The sequence below is a fragment of the Leuciscus leuciscus genome, assembly GCF_965113295.1.
Source record: "Leuciscus leuciscus genome assembly, chromosome: 24".
Classification (NCBI taxonomy): domain Eukaryota; kingdom Metazoa; phylum Chordata; class Actinopteri; order Cypriniformes; family Leuciscidae; genus Leuciscus; species Leuciscus leuciscus.
This window is the reverse complement of record NC_138723.1, coordinates 18,836,990-18,852,309: the sequence shown is the minus strand read 5'-3', so window position 1 is coordinate 18,852,309 and position 15,320 is coordinate 18,836,990. Positions and strand designations below refer to the sequence as shown.

Sequence of the window (15,320 nt, the reverse complement as noted above, 5' to 3'; positions counted from 1 at the left end):
CCAGTTTCTTGTTCTTGAGCTTTTCTGGAAGTTAATGTGCCGCACACGTCTCCATTCAAACAGCACGAGGACACAGTGCAATCTGATGCACGCAGTCTGAAGGGCATGTCGTGGCCACACCAGAAAACAAACACACACTGGGCTCCGGCCAACAGAACAGAGATGATCTGCTTCTGTAGCAAATTAACACTGACTGTCTACAGAGGTGTGTAGTCACAAATCAGATTTCTGAAAGTATTTTTTCAGATTTTGTTTTCTACAAACTAAAGTTTTTCAACAAAAAAACTAAACAATGTGGCATATGCATATATATATCACTGAGTGCATAAGTGGGATGCAGACAATAATGTCTGACTCTCAAACAAATTGTTCTTTTGATTGAATATTTTTATGGAATTGTTTAAACTTTTAAACTTCACAAGAAGGCTCTAATAATTCAATTCCATTTATTATGCCACTCTTTCATAATTCAAATGCACAAGTACATGAAATATCCTTTGCTTTAGTTTAAAACTTGTACTAGTACTTTTCCCAAGTGTTATGTTAACCTTGAGCATCTTTCATTTCACTCACACGTGCCTACTGAGAAATTTATAAAACAGTCCTGTAGACATGCAAACAAATATAATCAGTTACACCATCTCTAGGAACCACAAGTCATTAATATTTTCAAAGTTGTGTCCCTAAGTGACCTTTCCCATATTGCCTTGTGGCTGGCAGAAAGGGACTCCAGCCCTCAGGGGCTTGTCCCCTTCCTCTCCCTGTGCCGTCCTCCTGTGGGATTAGAGCGGGCAGATAACCCACCTTTCAGAACAACCTTTCAGGTGGCACTCAATTACGCGGAGCCACTCAGCCCGAGGGAGGTCGAGAGGAACCGGGCTGCAAGCGGTAGATAACTAGCCCCTCTGAGGCACAACAAACACACAAACTTTCAGGATTCACAGTGGTATTATTTTGTAAAGCTGCAATTGGACACCTGGAGCTCCCAGGAGCATTGTCGAAATTCGTCCTGACCGTCTCGGTCGGTCCAAACAATTTCATCGGCATCAGACCCTATTTCGCATTTGCATTTCTTGTCTAAATCTGGCTGTATAGAGAACCATTAATTAGTGTGCTACATTAGCGTAGCTTCCTGTCAAAACATAGCGGTTACAAAGCAATTAGCACGTTAGCAGCAATGCAGAACCGGCGAGAGAGGAAAGAAATTGGCAGATGAAAACCGAGGTGTATTTTACTTCAGAATCTTGATTATTCAAAGTTGTTTTAAAGCTCAATCAAGGGTGCAACTGTCAGTGATGCATGATATTGGGGGGGGGGGGGGGGGGATTGCTTAGTTCTCAATGATATTTGCTGTAGATACTGCAATAAAACTCTTTTCAGCCTAACTTAGCCGAGGGAATCCTTTTATTTCTTTATAAGTCTCTGATGAACCCACCAGAGAACATTTCTCTCCATAAACTTCAGTTCAGTTAATAACTCCAAGTCTTCAATATGATGAGTCACCACTCATTTTATCGCCCCATTTAATGCAGTAATACCGAAACTGCTGAGGGATTCATATATATTCAGTGTCAGTCTGGAGAAAGGCAAGCTCAACTGACACAGACCCGACTGGGATGACCCTGGGCTTGCTTTTTTGATAATAAAAATAATATATACACACACACACTACCATTCAAATGTTTGGGGTTAGTACGTTTTTTTAAAAGAAATTTATACTTTTCTTCACAAGGACGAAATAAATTGATCCTGAAAAACGTCTTTACTGTATTTTTTTTATCAAATAAATGCCAAATAAATACATAAAAGACTTCTTTCAAAAACATTAAAAAAAATCATATAAACCCAAATATTGGAACAGTACTGTGAGCGCATATGATGACATGATGACGCATAATCTCAGAATATCTTTCTGAACTGCAAGTTGGTAAAACAAAGCTGAATAGAATTGCTGACTTTACAAGGCAATGTACAGTTTACAATATGATGTAAAGCAATGTATTATGTATTCTTTTTTTATTTGTTTACCATTTATTTACTGTTTCAAATATATTTTTCTGACTACACATTGTCAAATAAAGAGCAAGTTAGTAATGATACAGATTTAAGCTTCACCAATAGTTAAGAAAAAGAGTCAGATGTTGATTCACTTAAACTGGCTCATAAGAGTCATTTGATCAGACTCAACAGATTCTCTATTTGAGTAGTCAAACTCATCTGATCACATGTCTGTAGAACATTTACATACATCTCTAATCTTTAACATCCGGCATATCCATTACCAGCAAACAACATCCATCCTACATCAAACATGGTCACACCTGCTGTCTTCATAACTATCACAGGAAATCGGAGACTGGTTCACACAGGAAGTACATTATAATATTTCAATATCTATAACATTCAGAGAGTGACACCATTACACGGATGAATCCTAGAGATGCTCATGTGCTGACTGTTGAGTTCACAGCGATCATTTAAGCTTCAACACCTCTGACACACACCAGTTCCCAGCCATGTCCGTGAATCATTTAAACCCAATCCATGCGGCACAGACTGATAACGTGTCACAAGCTAACCACAAAGCCAGGGCGAAAACAGTACACCTTTGAGGACACATGAGTGACGGATGCACAGAGAGCTAATCCTAGTACAGAGGGCTTGTCCTGAGGTAAGAGAAATTGAATTTAAGACAGAACAATAATCCCGGCCCACAGGCAACTAACGTATGCTAATTCCCTCTGCGCTGCTGGGGTGGACAGGGTTTTTTATGTGCCTCACCTCTTATCGAGAGGAGCGGGGGTGTGCTTGAACAGAGCCATTACTTCATAGGACACATGGCTACCACACGCACGCAACACCACAGCTCAGCAGGATATGGCTGAAGCTTAATCTGGGATATGCAAAACTACTCTGCAAGTCATTTACAAAACAGCTACAAGGGCAAAATACATGTATATATGGAAATGTCTGAAAGAACACAGGATATTCTTTGAGCCTGTTCCTCTTTATATTTGTGATTTCTCCTTAGTTCTAGGGTCAGATGCAATTAGACACCACCAAGGATGGTGTGCACTTTCAATGTACTTACCAAGAAAGTACTAAATAATATAAGGTAACTGCATGGGTTAAGATTAGGTTTAGGGTATGTTCAGGACTATACCAAGTTATTACCCAGTTATTGTATACACTATGTACATGCGAAACAGGTCTGTAAAATAAAGTGCTACCATGGTTGATAGTTGACTTGTATTTGGTCCAAGTCAAAAGAGTCTATCAAGTCTCTATAATATTCTGGCGTCTAGACATGATTTGGCTCCCACCTTCAATGCAAGTCTATAGGATTTATCCTCTGCCAGGTGAAAATAATAAGTCTGATCGCTTAGAAAAGTAATAACACACATTTTCCCACATGATATGAGGTGTCAGTCATGTCTATACTGCAGAATGACTAACAATACTGAATAATAATAGTGATGCTCACCTGAGCTACTAATAAAATAGACTGCACATATGTCTGTTGAATGGAAAGAAAGAGAAATAGTGACTCTTGTCTCACATAAGCACACATACTGTAAGTGAATGGTCTAAAGGCAGTGGAAAGCCTAATCATTTCGACCTTGCTCAATGCATTCAGCTTAGTTATTGCATAAGGCATGCTAGTCCCGCTGTTTCAAGACACTGCTGCCTAAGTGGCCAAACCAGAGAGTCAGACTTCCTACCATCATCTCTGTGAACTCTCCAAACCCTCAGTGCTTCCTGTGTGTGTTCTGTGGCCCGGATGACTCCTGCCTTTCTGAATGAAAACCCATAAAACATCATATATTATTGGGAGACGGAGGATGACAGTGTGGTATTTGAACATAGATGATTTAATGGTAATTGCAGATAATGGTAGAGTGCCGGTGTTGGAGCTCATCTGAAGAGGAGAGGAAAAACTGTGAAATTACTCTGGAGAGCCTATATTTTCAGCCTTCAATTACGTTCAAGCAATCTGTCTGGATTTTCAGTCGAAACGTCTAATAACCACACCCCATACACACTGAAACACACACAGTTCATGATGGTGCCACGTGGCAGCTGTTGAGTGGTCCGATGAGGGTTGCAAGTTTCCATTTGCTGCATTTTGGCAGCTTCATATTAGAGAAAGTAAAACGTGAAGTTTGTTTACAGGTCTTTAAGAGCTAATCTGATCAGCTCAGAACTCGTATCCAATGTCACGCTATAAGGTCACCGTAGGCGTAGCCTAGCAAGAATTGACCTCTGTGAGGAAAGTCAGTCAATACTCACACGTTCATGGCAGTTTGCAAAATGAATCATGCGTCAACTCTTGTATTGTAGTACTCCAGTGGCATAGGAGCATAATAACAGGAGAAATGCCACAAAAAGACATTTTCTTCAACATTTGATTACAAAGCTACATCAAAACACAATCATTGTCACCTCGTAAAACATGAATAAAAAAAACGTAAGGTCTGTGCTGTTAGTGTTTATGAAGTGTGATTGCGTAAAGTACTTCATTGCAGTCGGGTTTAAAGGTCTTCATCAAGGAGTGTCAAACGCAGGGCCATAAAGGTAATTTCAGAGCTGAACTATTACCTGTTTTTGAATAGTAATGTAGATATATCAAATAAACATCCCTACATGTAGAGCAGGGTCAATCTGTGAGTGTCATGCCCACTAGTTAATGTTGTTAAAACTAAAGAAATATAGCTCAACCTCAATCTGCAAAACACACAACCTTGCAAACACCTCAAGCAAGGTGCATATGATGCCCTACAAGACGTGTGTGGTTCAGATGCACATGGAAGCACCTGTCATGTCTAACGGCCGGCGTGACATTCTTAGGCTTCCTGACACCTGTAGGAATCAGCGCTGCTTGCAATTGTCTTTCACTTTTTGTTGACCTACATTCAGCAGCACACACCCTCCTCCATAAATACTGTCATTACGTCAGCTATCAGTCAGAGCACAGAACATGATGGATGAAATGTAATCGAAATGCGGAAGAACTTTCCAACTTCACTGCAAAAGGGGCACTTGCACTTACTGGTTAGCAGCAGTGATGGGAACACTCATTTAAGTTTTATTTATTTAATTATTTTTGCAAAAAGAAAAAGTACAAAAACAATACAATGACATTAATAAATGTATACTAAATCCACATAGAATATATCTTAAAGCAACACTATGGAACTTTTCCTCTTTGGTCCCCCTACAGGTTGGAAGCGGAATTGTCCATTACCGCTGTTGTAAATAATTTAGCCTACTGCAGTCTACTGTCGCACGCGCACGCTCGCTGTTTATCCAGCACCGGCTTTGCAATGAACGATGTCCACAGACAAGGTAGAGTATGATGCATGATTTTATGAAAGTTTGATGTATTGCGACATCAGAAACGAAGAAAAACTAAATAATGACTATTGTAACGCTTGCCGTAAAGCTAGTCAAATTTGTAGTTTTCTTATGTCTCATTAGAACTACAGAAACGCGACCCGATCTGGCAATCTTACATAGTGTGGTTATAGCAGATAAAGGACCGCAAAGCAGAGGCATAAGTGCCTTTCACCCTGTTATGACTTGATGAACCTCTGAAACGATTTTGGAAACATTATTTTGAGGTAAAAATGTTTACATAGTGTTGCTTTATCAGTTAATAACTTACATCAGTTTAAAACACAATGATGCACAGCAAGCATATAGGCTTCCTGACTTAGCCGCACATTACTAATATTTTGCTATAAAAAGACTGACAACGAATCAGACTTTAATGCTACATGACACACAGAGGCTGAATTCCGAATAGCACACTGCTCTTACTATTTCTGTCATATCTGTATTGTAATATTTAGTATAAGTAGTAGTATGCTAGAATGCTGAATCTTGAATGCTGAAAGAACCATCAAATCTGATTTACTCAATTGAATCTGACTTTCCAATTGAATTGTATTTCCAATGCTACATTCAGAAGAGAGAAACAATGGACATTTTAGGATAGCATGTTTAAATATTGCCTAAGTTCACTCAATTTAAGCTGTGTGCAATCTGTGCATAATAAAATAAAAAAAAACACACACAAAAAAAACACAGATGTAGCATACAAAAAAAATACTACATGACTTATTTATAGACTACCTTTTTACTGACTGCTACAGGCGGTGTTATTCTGATTCTGGCGATCTCACTGCCAGTCATTTCCTGTCTTTACAAGTATGTCACTGTATGTTGCTGCTGGTTTACTTACAACAGAGCAATTTCAAATGCATAGTGCCAAAAAGGGTGCGTTTTAGTCGAAGACAGAGGAATGGTAATTAGTGTTTAATTCACTCAATCTCTTCCTCTCTGTTCTGCTTTTATCTTGAAAGTTCCTTGCAAAAACGAGGCCCACCAGGCCAGCAACGATCATCAATAAAACACCTGGCAGACTGCTCCACAGCAGGACCATCCCGAGCACGAGATTGAGTATGGTAATAGCGGCAGGACCCCTCAGAGCTGGAGAAAATATAAGATATCTATCAGGGCCTCCTGCTGCAGGCCAATCTGCCACACACTCACACACATGCATACACATTACTGGCAACACCCATACACAAATCAATATGAATTATTAAAACCGTCAACAATCATTTTGCAGAGGAACTGTCCATTAGCCAAGTACGGCTGTCTGTTCATCCTCTAAACAGCTGAACCTTGAAGTGGTCTTCTAGTGTCTGTAATGAGGGATAGGGTGGAGGATACAGGAAGGAGAGACTAGCATATGGGGGGGTGAGACATCACAAGCCTGTTTTATGACTAAATCAATGCTGCCACTACCCTCTCTCGCTTTTCTCGCTTTCTCACACACACACATACACACTAATCCACTCCAACTCCACAGCTTTGAACACATTCATGAAAAACTGATGGGATTCCAGTAACTGTATTGTTCAACTATTTTAATGAATTGAAAAAAAAACAAAAAAAACAACAACCAGGAACCGCAACACAGAATGTTTTTTTTTAATAAATTTTTTTTTATCTGAATTTAAGAGCACACTTAACATCCCGGCGCTATCCATGCTGGTGCTCCGTTTAGATGAATATGTAAATATGTGCTCTCAATAACAAAATAAACACACAACAAAAATAACAGCATTGAGAAAACATCAGTTAAGAAAGCATCTGAACATAGAGATGTGAATATGTTTGCACAAGCTCCAGTCAAGTCACGCTTATTTATATACCACTTTATAGACCTTATGAAGCCCCGCCCCTTTTCAACTCTGTCCTCGTTGTTTTCTGTCTTCTGGTTTGTATTTCCACAGCACGAAGGTAAGATCTCATAGACTTATGAATGAACCGCTCATTTTTTAATCTTCCCGGTCTAGGGTCTACTGACATTTGCTATGACATCCACTTCAAACATTACAATGCTCATGATAACTTTCATTAACTCTACAATAAGTAAATCCACTTTACAAGATAATTACTCTTTGACCGCGATGCCATAAAAATGTGTAGCAAAAATTAAAGTTCAAAGACAAAATTCTAAAGATGGCTGCGCGCTTGTTTCTTTGGTGCAATAGTTAACAATAGATTTAAACCAAGAAGCTTCACAGGATTAAACATGAAAAAACAGTGTCAATGTCGTTTTCAGTTAGAATTATAAAACAGCTCTTTCGATCTTCGATTTTGCTTTTTTTTATTTACCTAAAGAATCCTGCAAGTACTTTATCCTTTAGTCAGATTGCACAAAAATTAGCGCTATGATTTTGGATGCAACAGAGACTGATAAACACAAATGCAGATCCCACTGTTCTGATAAAAAAAATAAAAAAATAAAAAAATCTCAGGTTTTATGCAAATGGTGGTGTGTGCTTTATGACAGTTTTTCTAAAATTCAATCATCTTCCTAAAAAAAGAAAAAAAGAGAAAAGAAATATCGCAATGTAAAGCCTTGCTTAAAGGGATAGTTCACTTTGAAATTAAATTTTGGTATGTTTTAGCTTACCTCAAGGGCATCCAAGATGTAGGTGTCTTTTTTTCCGCAGTAGTTTCAATTTTGATATTTTTAGGTCAAACCGTTCTTGTCTGTCAGTCATATAATGCAGGTCTATGGTCACTGTCTCAAAGAGCATGCACAGAGTCCAAATTGAAACAATTCCCCATCGTCCAAATTAAACAATTCCCCATCGTAAGTACACATTGATGGCCCAAGACACGAAACGAGCGGTTTGTGTGAGAAAACGAACAGTATTTATATCGTTTTTACCTCTTGAACACAGCCATGTCCAAGTGATCTGAGAGCGCGGGCGGGTATAGATATATACACTAGATGTCGCATTGGCTACGGTTTCGCAGTAGCCAATGTTTACTTACGATGGGGAATTGTTTAATTTGGACGACGGGGAATTGTTTTAATTTGGACTCTGTGCATGCCCTTTGAGACAGTGACCATAGACCTGCATTATATGACTGACAGACAAGAACGGTTTGACCTAAAAATACCAAAATTGAAACTACTGCGGAAAAAAAGACACCTACATCTTGGATGCCCTTGAGGTAAGCTAAAACATACCAAAATTTAATTTCAAAGTGAACTATCCCTTTAAAGGGTTAGTTCACCCAAAAAAAAAATGTCTGTCATTAATTACTCACCCTCATGTCGTTCCAAACCCGTAAGACCTTCGTTCATCTTTGGAACACAATTTAGAACACAAAAATATCTCAAAATATCGTATTATAACCCCTGTATCGTGATAGGTATTGTATCGCTAGATTAGGGTGACCAGAATTGTCATGTTGGAATACGGGATGGGATGGACGGTACTGGCACATATCCGGTTTTCACAAGTTGTTTACGTTTAAGTTTATGTTCAAGTCATAACCAACTGTATTTACGTGAGATACTCCACATGATAGGCATTTTGACAACTGTGTCTGTATTTGACCATTCCGGTCTCGCTGTCTGAGAGAGCGCTTCTGGTGTGTGTCATTTAGCGAGATACACAGTGAGTTCTTTTTTTCACAACTTACTGTGCATAATAACTTATAAAAAACTTTTTGTAGAATCTCATTAAAAGTTCACACGTTTCTTTGACATCTTCACATCTGACTTCAACCTCCAAGCTCTCTAATATCCCACCTTCACTAAATTCAAATTAATCGAATAGTGATTGGATGATATTTTTATTCTCCAAAATAAACTGACAAGATTGGCTACCTTTGATTAGGCTATTCTCTCGACAGAAGACTATTACTCGCTTTTATAATCAAAGCAAAGATAATTTAGGAAAGAAGAAATACGTGACAAAACACAATTTTTTCATAAGTCGGGACACTGAAAATAGAGCTGAAATACGGGACTGTCCTTGGGAAAACAGGACATCTGGACACCTTACACTAGATTCTTGCCAGTACAAAGCCCTACTGAATAGCACTGACACCACTCACATTGTTTTTGGAAAATTGTCCAATTTTATTTGCTTCATTAAACATGGACATTTATTCATCCCTGCCTTTAAAAGTGTGTTGACCATCTCTATGCACTTCAACAAGAAGGGGCATTTTCAGCTTCAATGAAATTAATAGTGTATATGACGAGCAGAACATAGGTTTCACACAGTGTTGGTCTTCTGAGGAGTACTTGCTTACAGACATCTATATCCTTCACCCTGATCTCTTTCTTCACACCCACTTCTATAACCATCTAGAAACCTGGTAGAAAAAGCTAAAATTTGGGGTCGGGATGAGTTTTACAGTCTGGCTGTGGTGCGAAGAAACCAGTAAACAAACATCTCTCAACCTTAAAAAGAAACCACCATGACTCACAAAAAAGGCTAACGCTGACAGAAAAGAACAGACAAGAAGAAACTTCTAAGACCTGCTGAGGGCTTAAGACAGTCAGTTAGAAGTTATGAGACGCACTTAATATCATCTTAAAGTTTTATTCTCATCATTTTATCTCCGTTTCTGCCGCCTAAGAATATCCTGTTTGAAGTGCTGCAGTTTCTCTGATACAGTAGAGCTTTGTGATTTGAAATACACAGAGCTTTTACAAAAGGCAACAGAGCTTTATTCATTTCATATGAGGCAATGCATGTTTTATTAAAGAAGTCCAATGTAAACAGATTCACAGCTTATGCAATCTAATGAAAGATATTCAAATAATTAAATGCTAATGTGTGTCTCTGCTTAGGGCTAAATCATTAATATGCAAATGCTGCTAAACACAAATTCATGTGGCCAGAATATTTCATGCGCTCATTAGCAAGTCCTCCTTCTCTTTATGCTAAAATGACTAATTCCACGTACGCCGCCACAAATGATCTTTGAAAAAAGATTACATGGCAGAGATAATAGCGACTGCATGCAGGTTATTACCCACAATCTAAACACAAAATTGTAGGGCAAAACAATTTCTATAAAAGAGCAATTTCAATCTCATTATTCTTCTATAATGAGTCCTCAGAGACAGCAGGCATTCCCTGCCTCTCACAGCAGTTGAGATGCAAAGTGCAAGCTCGAATTACATGACAATCAGTACGATTGCGAGAAAAGAGACTAAAGGAGAGCGGTACACATCAGCATGCTCAACCATGCAGGAATTTGGGGCATGATATGTGTAATTAAAAGGTCAAGTTTAATGCCTCAGAGTGAAGAGGAATCAGTTTAGATGGGCCGAGTACGGAGCCTTGGGGAACTCCTGAACACAGGGATGAAGAATCAGTTTAGATGGGCCGAGTACGGAGCCTTGGGGAACTCCTGAACACAGGGATGAAGAATGGAGGACACTAATCCACAGCCAGTGTTGAATTCTAGTTTTCTGTAGTGTTTTTTTTTTACTTTAAATTTAGTCAATACTTTATGATGTCATATTCGTTGATTTTTATGTCAAAGTCGCCCATTTGACTAAAACTGCATATTATTAAAAAAATTAAATACACACAGTAAAATGGACTAAAATGAATGACTACTTAAAGATGTAATTTTTGTTAACATTTTGTTAATGATAAAGCCCAAAATGACAAAAAGTCAATCTTTAATAATCCAAACTTTAACAAATTTATAAAAGCACAATATTTAATAATGTAAGCATGTATAAGCAACACATAAGCTTCATCAACTTAAAATGTAACATATAAAATGGCTGTTGTGATACCTGAGCTCCTAATAATATAAAAGTCCCAAAATAATATTGTAATGAGCTTGAACATTTACAGCTCTTTAAGTTATTGTTATGTGATATTTAATTAAATAGTGTGTTTCACAATGTGAGTAACAAATTCTGACTTGCCTAAAAATACCAAAGAGGATCTGTTTACTTCTTCTAAAAACACAGTGCATAAATCGCAATGTTATTTCTTTTATTTTGCAAACTTAAAAATAAACAATGAAAAATAAAAATAAAGCATTAAAACTGCACACCATTAGCCCTCTCTATATGCAAAAGATTCTCTCATCTTCAACCTGCAAATAAACACAGACTCAAAGATGGAATCTAAGAGAAAAAATTCTCTTTGAAGTTGGGGGTATAAGAATATTAATTCCAGGCTTTTCTGTCTCCGTTTCAGAGGGCTAAGCTGCTGGGACTCTGTGTGTGTGCAAACGTCTGAAGAACACTGCCTCATGCCAATCAAAACAAAGACTGGGGACACTTCTGTCTCATCAGACCACAGCCTGGTTAAGGTCTGTCCCAAGGGAAAGGGAGGACACATGTGCCTGAGGAAATGAAAAGGGGGTAGTGTGCGCAGATGGGGCTTGTCCCCTGCAGAAATCTCCCTAACCCCACCCTGCCAATCAAACCTTCTTGATATACTCATACCACATCCTGCACACCCCCCCATCTCTTTGTTTTGTGCCCCAATCTACTCCCTCGCTTTCAGCCTTCAGTGTTACAAATAATACATTTGTTGAGAGCTGGGCAAGCAGCCCACGTGCATATCATTTCAATGGCCCTGACTGCTACAAAGTACACTTAATATCACAATATTTACTTATTTATAATATCACACGCACACGTGTGTATATGTGTGTGTGTGTATGTGTGTGTGTGTGTGTGTGTGTGTGTGTGTGTGTACACATATACATATATAGCTCATATTTAGTTGTAAAATTATGTATTATACAAAATAAAACAATGTAGCCTTCAAGCGTTTATGAATTGTTTGGTAAATATTCCTTCAAAACTGCAGAAAGGCTTGTATCATTGCATTTTTGTATAATTTTGGTGCAAAAGTTGCACTATTTTTGACCTCTGTATGTATAACGACACAGTGATTCATTAAAGAGATAAACCATGAAAGCACGAAAGGGAAAAAAATATATAGTGAGTGTGAAAGAGCAAGAGAGATGTGCAGCACAAAAATCTATTTCTACATTCCCACCACATTGACGCATTGATTCAAATCCACTTTCGGCAGAATATTATCTAACAAACCATAATCAACTTAGCATGCTATTTTTTTTTTTACATATCATAACTGAATATTTGTCCAAAAACATATAGCGATGGACTGTGCAAAGCTAATTTAATGCCAATTAGCAGCAGAATGGGGTTTTTCATTGATTAGTTTATCTAATAAACTTCACTCTCTGCTGCCATCAGGCTTGAAGTGTGTGTGTGCATGTGTGCATGCATACGTGCATCGGCCAGCCATCACTATTGGAGCTCTCGGATTGGCTCTTCACCATCAGCTCTCTCTGTGCTAATAGATTAATAGATTTTAGAAGGATTCTATCACCTCTGATTGGTTCAAAGATAATGTTTCTCTCTCTGTCTGTCAGATGGTGGTTAGAAATGTGTACATGAGTATGTTACTGCTGATTTGCTGATTTGAGAAACATGTATTAATAATATTATCAATGTTAAAAAACGTTTTTGCTGCTTAATATTTTTGTGAAAACAACGATACCGTTCAAATATTTGTGGTAAGATAAAAAAAAAGAGAGAAATTAATACTTTTATTCATCAAGGATACATTAAATTGATCAAAAGTGACAGAAAAGACAGATGCTACTAAATATTTCCATTTAATAAATACATTTAATAAATGCAAATAAATGCAGTTCACTGAACTTTCTATTCATCAAATAATCCTCCACAAAAATGTCAAGCAGCACAACAGTTTTGAACACTGATAATAATAATAATAGATATTACCCAAGCACCATTCTAATCAGCGTGTGCGTGTGTGTGCATGTGTGTGTGATTTTATATCGGTAAACACAAATATCAATTATCAAAAAAATGTTTGAGCAATGGAAACTCAAGATGAGTAAAAATGCAGATCAGCACATGTTAGTCATGAGTGTTTGTGGTAAAGACATGATAACAGAGAGTAAAAGAGGATGCAGCTAAGTTCAAATATTAATGTATAAATATAAGCTCTTTCACACTTCACTCAAACTAAGAACTGAGAACACAAATACATTAACACATTCACAAAACATGGTCAAGTATTAATGCACAAACAGGAACAGGAATTAACACAGTAAACACACACAGAGCTACATGTCCCGCATGGCCTGTGTGATGACAGCAGAAGATTATGGTGTGTAGAACAGTTCAGACTGTTTGTCTTGTGCTGCGCTCAAACTCAAACAAAACAGCACTGTGTCTGCGTGTCAGATTCTGCCACTGCAAGACTACTAGTACCACTACGCTCTTATTGTTCTGTGAGTGTATGGGGGAGAAGTCTTGAAAGGTTATGTGATCGACTTAAATTGTCTGTGGGAGTGCATACGTCTTTAGACACCAGGTGTGAAACCATCTTGTTATGTTTACCCAGAAGAAATATTTTTGGGCTAGAGCAAGGGTTACCAACCTTTTCAACATTTTTAATTTCATCTCAGTACTAAATGTGCCATTTCACCACAAAACCAGAGCCCCATTTGCAATATATAAAAATGTTTCATTATTTTTATTTCACATTTTGAAAATGCTATATACGCACACACATACACACACACAATCGTTCACATGGTCCTTCAGAAATCATTCTTATATGCAGATTTGGTGCTCAAGAAACATTTCTTATTATCATAAACATTAAAAACAGTTTTGCTGCTTAATATTTTTGAGTAGAATCATTTGAATGCATCTTTGCTGAATAAAAGTATTAATTTCTTACAAACTTGACCCCAACCCATCCCATCTAAGTGTAAAGTTAAAATAAATAAAAACGATTTTGTTACTCATTTTTGCTTTGGTGGGGTTTGCTTAATGTGAGGAACATTCCATCTATGTGTTGCCCGATATGCCAAGAAATAAATGGTAATAGTAAATTTTCCAATGAGGTCAAATTGTTTAATGAGTCATACAAGACATATACAGTATTTTCTTCAACTGATTTGAATTACACATATCATTCAACATAGATAATTTGAACTATTCGACTTCTTTCGAATTATGTCATGTTTTAGTTATTTAAAAAATCTGGAATTGAATGAGAAATGTTTGCATTTGAAAATCAAGTTAAATTTTCAAACTTTTCAATTTGAGCTCATTCTAGCTGGACCTGAACCATGGAGACTAGAGTCACGCCAAGATCTCTGAGCACAGTTTGGTGAGTGTGTAGGTGTCAGCCTACACTGATCACAGACCAGCAGTGAGTCACAAGCTCAGCCCAAATCTCAAATGATAACTGCAGTTATTACTACACCTCGCCGAGCTGCACTGACACGGAGCGGGAGCCAATCAACATACAGGGCAGAGAGGCCTATGAACACGCAAGCTCCTCAACCGAAGCCCACCATCCATCATTCGAGATAACTAATAAATGTCACTCTCTGCCGGAGCCCCAGCCTGGCGCCTCCACGCGCTCTCGCACATACAAACACATGCATACCACACAGACACAAGCAAACAATCTTGCACAAAAGTCAGCAAACAAACCCACGCATCTCATCTCCTCTGGAGCCCAGATGCTAGTTCTGCCTTCTAGAATATTTTCTAAAATCTTGTGGACAAACTTCTGGCTTCTTCTGATGAGTCTTTTGATCTCCCAAAAAAATAAATCAAAATGGTGTGATAACCTGTTGCTAACAAAACAAGAACGACAAAGAAAGAGAGGACGCGTTTTGTCCTCCCACAGACACAGGATGTGCTGCAGGAAATTTACTGGAAATCATATTCACATACTCTTGTCAACTCCTATTCACTTCCTGCATCAATGTTACACTTCCATTTCCTTTGGCGTTAACATTTCTGACCTTTTAATCAACAGCAAGCATGACTTGTGTGGTTAACCGGGCTTTCTTCATTAACGCAAGGAATAAATGGATGAATAAAACAGCATCCGCGCCCACAAAGTGACTAAGCGCGTGTCATTGAGTCTTTA

The 15,320-nt window shown here is 38.0% G+C and overlaps 1 protein-coding gene and 1 long non-coding RNA gene across 2 annotated transcripts in view; one reads left to right on the top strand and one right to left on the bottom strand.

Annotated features, from left to right (window-relative positions):
* Positions 1-15,320, bottom strand: part of cblb (Cbl proto-oncogene B, E3 ubiquitin protein ligase) — a 68,995-nt gene that overhangs the window by 35,565 nt on the left and 18,110 nt on the right. The gene's annotated exons all lie outside the window — the stretch shown is intronic.
* Positions 1,332-15,001, top strand: LOC309488821. The gene is made up of 2 exons (XR_014202287.1): positions 1,332-2,671; positions 11,553-15,001. It is a non-coding gene; the product is annotated as an uncharacterized lncRNA (long non-coding RNA).